Genomic DNA, 6,205 nt, shown 5'->3' with positions numbered 1-6,205 from the left:
AATACAAAAATTAGCCGGGTGTGGTGGCGTGTGCCTGTAGTCCCAGCTACTTGGCAGGCTGAGGCAGGGGAATCACTTGAACCCAAGAGGTAGAGGTTGCAGTGAGCCAAGATCACACCATTGCACTCCAGCCTGGGCAACAAGAGCGAAACGCCATCTGAAAAAAAAAAAAAATCGCTTGTTCTGTTTTTATTTCATTCTGATTCTCCTTACATACTGTTTGCTTTGAAGTGTTTGTTTATATTTGGGTGTAAGTGTAAGATGGTGATTCTAAGAGTCAAGGCTATACAAAACAGTGTACTCAACAATGTATCTAGACTTTCTTCACTGGCAGTCTATGAGGTTTCCTGCTTCAACAGTGTTTGGAGGTAACCCGGTGCTGGTCCTCCACCCCCACCTCCCCACCCCACCCCCACGGCTCACAGTCAGCCCTCTGCAGCCTCCTCACCGAGCCCTCAGACAGCCCCAAGGTCCCTGCCACTCCAGTGCCACACAGTCGCCTCCACCTCTCCTTACCCTCCATGATGACCACATCCCCCTTGTGGATGAGCCAGCACTACCATACTGTTGGAGGGTCCTGACTGGGAGTCATTCAGATTCTTGGCATTTTGAACAAATAATTGGACAAAATGCACAAGCACAGCAACTAAAGGATGAAGCAAGGAAAGGACAGATTTACTGAGACAAAAGTACACTCCACAGAGAGCAGGAGCAGACTGGAGCAAGTGGTTCAAGAGTGCTGGTTACAGAGTTTTCTGGGGTTTAAATACTCTCTAGAGGTTTCCCATTGGCTACTTGGTTACACCCTATGTAAAGGAACGTTTGGCCCCCAACCACTCTAATTGGTTGTGGAAGGGGACGAGCAGCTGAAGTGAAGTTACAAAGGTACTTTCCATTTTTCATCTGCAAGGCAGCACAAAGGGAGTAGCCTCTGATCTTTTTGTTACTTGGGCATGGAGAGGTGGGGTTTTCCTTTTGATTCAGTTCTAGTACATCAGTGCAAATCGGCCTTAGGTTCCCAGCCTCCAGACCCTATTCTCCTGCCTCACCACCAGGACACAGAGGCTGCCATCAACTGCCAGATCAACCCAGAGCTCTACGCCTCCTATCTCTTCCTGTCCATATCTTACTACTTTGACTGTGATGATGTGGCTTTGAAGAACTTTGCCAAGCACTTTCTTCACCAATCTCATGAAGAGAGGGAACATGCCGAGAAACTGAAGAAGCTACAGAACCAGCAAGGTGGCTGAATCTTCCTTCAGGATATCAAGAAACCATACTGTAATGACCGGGAGAGTGGGCTGAATGCAATGGAGGGTGCATTACATTTGACAAAAAAAAAACGTGAATCAGTCACTACCGGAACTGTACAAACTGGCCACTGACAAAAATGACCCCTACTGTGTTGACTTCATTGAGACACGTTACCTGAATGAGCAGGTGAAATCCATCAAAGAATTGGGTGACCATGTTACCAACTCACACAAGATGGGAGCTCCTGAATTTGGCTTGGAAGACTATGTCTTTGACAAGCTCACCCTGGGAAAGAGCAATAATGAGAGCTAAGCTTTAGGCTAATTTTCCCATAGCCATGGGTGACTTCCCTGGTCACCAAGGCAGTGCATGGATGTTGGGATTTCCTTTACCTTTTCTATGAGTTGTACCAAAACATCCACTTAAGTTCTTTGATTTGTACCATTCCTTCAAATAAGGAACTTTAGTATGTACCCCCCCAAAAAAAAGTCACTCCTCTTCATCACTATCAGCACAGCCCCATTCCCATTACTTCCCACCCACCCCTAAGATAATCTCATTTATCCTTCCTGAATTTTTTTGTGCAAACAAGCAGATATGTGTGTTTTATCCTTTTTTTCTTATATAAGGAATAGCATACTATAGATATTCTTTTGTTCTTTGCTTTTTTTCTCTTAACAGTATATTCTGGAAATCATTCCAAGTTGGTTCTTATAGATCTTCTTTATTCTTCTATATAGCTATATAATGCTCCATTTTGTAGATGTCGTATAGTTTATTCAATCACTTCGCTATGTACGGGCATTTAGGTTGTTTCCAATACTTTGCAATTCTAAATAATGCTGCAACAAATAAACATGTACATATGCATTGTGTTAGTTTATTTGCATTGCTAAAAAGGAATACTGGAGACTGGGTAATTTATGAAGAAAAAAGATTTATTTGGTTCACAGTTCTACAGGCTGTACATGAAGCCTAGTGCCACATCTGCTTCTGGTAAGTGCGTAAGGAAGCTTACAATAATCTTGGAAGGTGAGGGGAAGAGAGAGAGCAAGAGAGAGACGAAGAAGGTGCCAGACTCTTTTAAACAACCGTATCTTACATGAACTCATAGAGTGAGAGCTAACTCATTACTGTGAGGACTGCACCAAGCCATTCATGAGTGATCCGTCTCCATGACCCAAACACCTCCCACTAGGCCCACCTCCAATGCTGGAGGGCACATTTCAACACGAAATTTGGAAGGCACAAAACATCCAAAGTATATCATGAATTTTTGTGTTCTTGGAGGTATGTCTTCAAGGTATTTCCTAGAGGTAGAATTCCTGAATCAAAAGTGAGTGAATATGTTGTTTTGCTAGGTATTGCCAAATTTTTCTCCAGAAGAGTTAGTATATTTTTAAATATTCTGTGTGACAAAATACGAAGTATACATAAAGCACTTTTGCTGCATTCCAAAGTATAATGGCTGCCTTGAAGAAAAGGCACTTGTGCAAGTATTTGAGTTGTGAGCTAAACTATCGATTTTTTACAAAGACACAGCAGTTTGTATTTGAAAAAACAAACTGACATCAGCAATAGTTATTCAGACTTAGGAATCTGGCAGATATTTTCTCAAACATTAACAAAGTAAGCCTGGGAAAAAAAATGACAGGATTTGTTGCCAATTATGAAATCTGAGCTTTCACAAGAAAATTAGAATATTTGAAAACTGGTCCCACCACTATGAGTTTTCCAAAACTTAAAGAATCTTCAGATGAGATTGGTGGCAATTTTAACTGTTGGAATTTTTAAAATATTGCATAATAAAATATATCAACATTCAGAAGATATGTATAATTCATGAGCCAACGTATTTGAAATGACCAATGCATAATGTTATAAAATCATACTTAAGTAACTTAAATCCACTCAAAGAGCAAGATAGACAAAACTATATAGTTTCAGATTCCACATTCAAAAAATTCTTAAGAAACTACTATTTATCAAATTCTGGCATAATATCAAAGAAGAATGCCCACAATTACCTTCAAAATATATTAAATTACTCCTCCCTTTTCCAACTGCATAATTGTGTGAAACTAGATTTCCTTCAGATACTTCAACCAAACCAAAGTATTACAACACGTCAATGCAAAATCCAATGTAAATTCAACTGTCTTCTCTTAAACCACACATTAAAGACATGAAAAACAATGCCACTCTTCTAATTAATTTCTTATTTTGGAAACTACAGTTATTTTTCATGAAAATATGTAACTTATTGTTGTAAGACTAAGACAGTTCAGATCGCTTCTATAACAAAATACCGTAAGTTAGGTAGCATATAAAAACAGAAACATTTCTCTGATTTCTGGAGGCTGAAAAGTCCAAGATCGAGGCGCTGGGAGATTTGGTGTCTGGTGAAGAGTTGCTTTCTGGTTCATAGATGGTGTCTTCTCCCTGAGTCCTCACATAGGGGAAGGGGCAAGGGAGCTCCCTTAAGCCCTTTTATAAGGGCATTAATCTGATTCATGAGGGCTCTGCCTCATTACTGTTAACAGTAATGGTTTTATTATCATTATTTTTGTTCCTGTTTGTTTTATTATGCTAAAATATATACAACATAAAATTTGCCATTTTAAGACCTTTTAAGTGCGCAATTCAATGGTGTCTATTTATATCACCATAAACCAAAACACTATGTTCTTGAAGTAATAACTCCCATTCCTTCCCTCTCCTAAGTCCTGGAAACCTTTAATCTACTTTCTGTCTCTATGAATTTGCCTATTCTACACATTTTGTATAATGTAATTATACAATATTTGTCCTTTTGTATCTGGTTTATTTCACCTAGCATACTGTTTTTCACATTCATCCATGTTGCAGCAGAAGTTCATTCTCGTTTATGGCTGAATAATTCTCCATTATATGTATATACCACATTTTGATGGTATTTAGCATTGCACTGATGGACATTTGGGTTGTTCGCTCCTTTTGGCTATTGTGGAAAATGCTGCAATAAACATTGGTGCATAAGCATCTGTTTGTGTTCCCACTTTCCAGGAGTGGAATTGCTGGATTATACAGTAATTCTAGATTTATCATATATCCAATACCTTTTTGAAGTATTAATGTTATTTCTAACGAATCAACAAATATTTTTAGATTTCCATTTTAATTTCTAATGCACTAAACACTGATAGATATAACCCATATAAACAAAAGGTACTTGCGCTTCCCAATAATTTTTAACATTGCAAAGGGGTTCTGAGAGCAAAAAGTTTTGAGAACACTGCTATATAGCAATGAAACTTAGCAAATTAGTTTTGCTAAGCAAAACTTAGCAAAATTAATTTTTCCAGCAACATGAATGAATCTCACAAATACAGTGTTGAGTGAAGGAAGCAACTTAAGTTCAGAACAGCCATAACTGCAAAATTTTCAGATGAATATATAGGTGGTAAAACCCTGACGAAAAGGCTAGATGGAATTAGCACAGTATCAAGGTAGTGATTGTCTCTGGAAATAAGAAAGGGGCCGCAATCAGGCAAAGACACGTGGGCAGACTGGAGGATGCTCACAATTTCCTAGTCTATTCCCTGCATGATAGTTACATGGATGGTCATTTTATTAAAAGCTGGTTTTTTGCTTTTCGTTTTGTATGCTTTTCACTGTGTGTGTGCATGTGTTTTCACAATTAATTTTAAATGAACTAATTTGTAATTAAGTTCACAATTAAACAGATTAACAGAAAGAAAATGATTTGGAGAATGGTAACACTAAAGAGAGATATTAGTGCCAGAAACAGAGTAATTTCAGCAGTAATGGAGAGAAAGACACGGAGAATAGAATTACTGTAATGGGCTTTGACCATAGCCTGGGACTAGGGGAAGGGCCTTCCTTCCCTGCACACTTTAAGCCCCTCTACACCAAAAAAGAAATTAAGAGCTAGATCTCAAAAAAGCGGTGAAGCATAGTAAGTCAGCAACCGACAATATCTTCTATACCACCTTATTTAGTCAGTTACATTTCCTCGGCACCATCCTCTTTTACTGAACTCAATTTATTTTGCTGATTGCATATCAGTACCTAACTAAAATTTTTTTTTCTTTGTTTTTGTACGCCATGATGAAATGGGATGTACGTCCCATGAAGGTTTGGCCCAAATCTCCCCTCTTCTCAGTGATCCCCCAATCACTTAACACGGTGCTATCACCTACTAAACAGCAAGGGGACCTTCATAGATTCTAGGCACTTTCACTTTCTTTTTAATATTCCATTCCACATCAAATCAAAGATAGTAAAATGTGCCTGTGGCCCACATTTAATATAACTGTTTTGCTGTAAAATTGGTGTGATTTTTATCATTATACTTTTGAGCCTTGTTTGTAAAAGACTTTGAAATGGACCAAAACAAACAAACAGAAAGACAAGAGTATATCTTCAATGGAAATCTTTATGTTGTCTAAAGCACACCCCTTTAGGTTTTCTGCTCTATGGGGTTTTCATCTTTCATAGTCTTTGAGCTATTTTACAACCCCGTAAATTGTAGCTAGCTGGTGGCAATGCAAATCATCCTGATCTATAAACATGAAAACACATTTTGTCATGTGGGGAGACAATTGATTTCCCTTCCCCCTCTCACTATAGAAAAAGCAGATTTTACATTTATTTGTAAATTCTTATATGTAACTCCGAGTTCAGGGCACATTACCCCAAAATATGCCACCCACCTTGGCATACTGAGTATTTTACGGCTGAAGGAATTTGAGAAATAAAATGTACAGAAAGATCTCTGACTTTCCCCTGCCCTGCTCCCATGAAGGAGATCATAAACCTCTCATGTGAGAGGTGCCCTCCCTACCTACATCTGGAGGAAAGAAGTATTCTTGCCTCTGAAGATGGAGGGACAGCAGGAGGAGTGTGAGTGAACAGGCCTTGCCAAGTTTCCCCTGATTTACTCATTCCC

General features: G+C 38.8%; 1 pseudogene; it reads left to right on the top strand.

Annotated features, from left to right (window-relative positions):
- The first annotated feature begins 521 nt into the window (after positions 1 to 521).
- On the top strand, positions 522 to 1,566 carry LOC712748 (ferritin heavy chain-like; annotated as a pseudogene).
- The last annotated feature ends 4,639 nt before the right edge of the window (positions 1,567 to 6,205 follow it).

Source organism: Macaca mulatta, chromosome 7 (assembly GCF_049350105.2).
Source record: "Macaca mulatta isolate MMU2019108-1 chromosome 7, T2T-MMU8v2.0, whole genome shotgun sequence".
In the NCBI taxonomy this organism is placed as follows: Eukaryota; Metazoa; Chordata; class Mammalia; order Primates; family Cercopithecidae; genus Macaca; species Macaca mulatta.
Note: the sequence above shows the minus strand (reverse complement) of the source record. Positions and strands in the feature narration are given on the sequence as shown.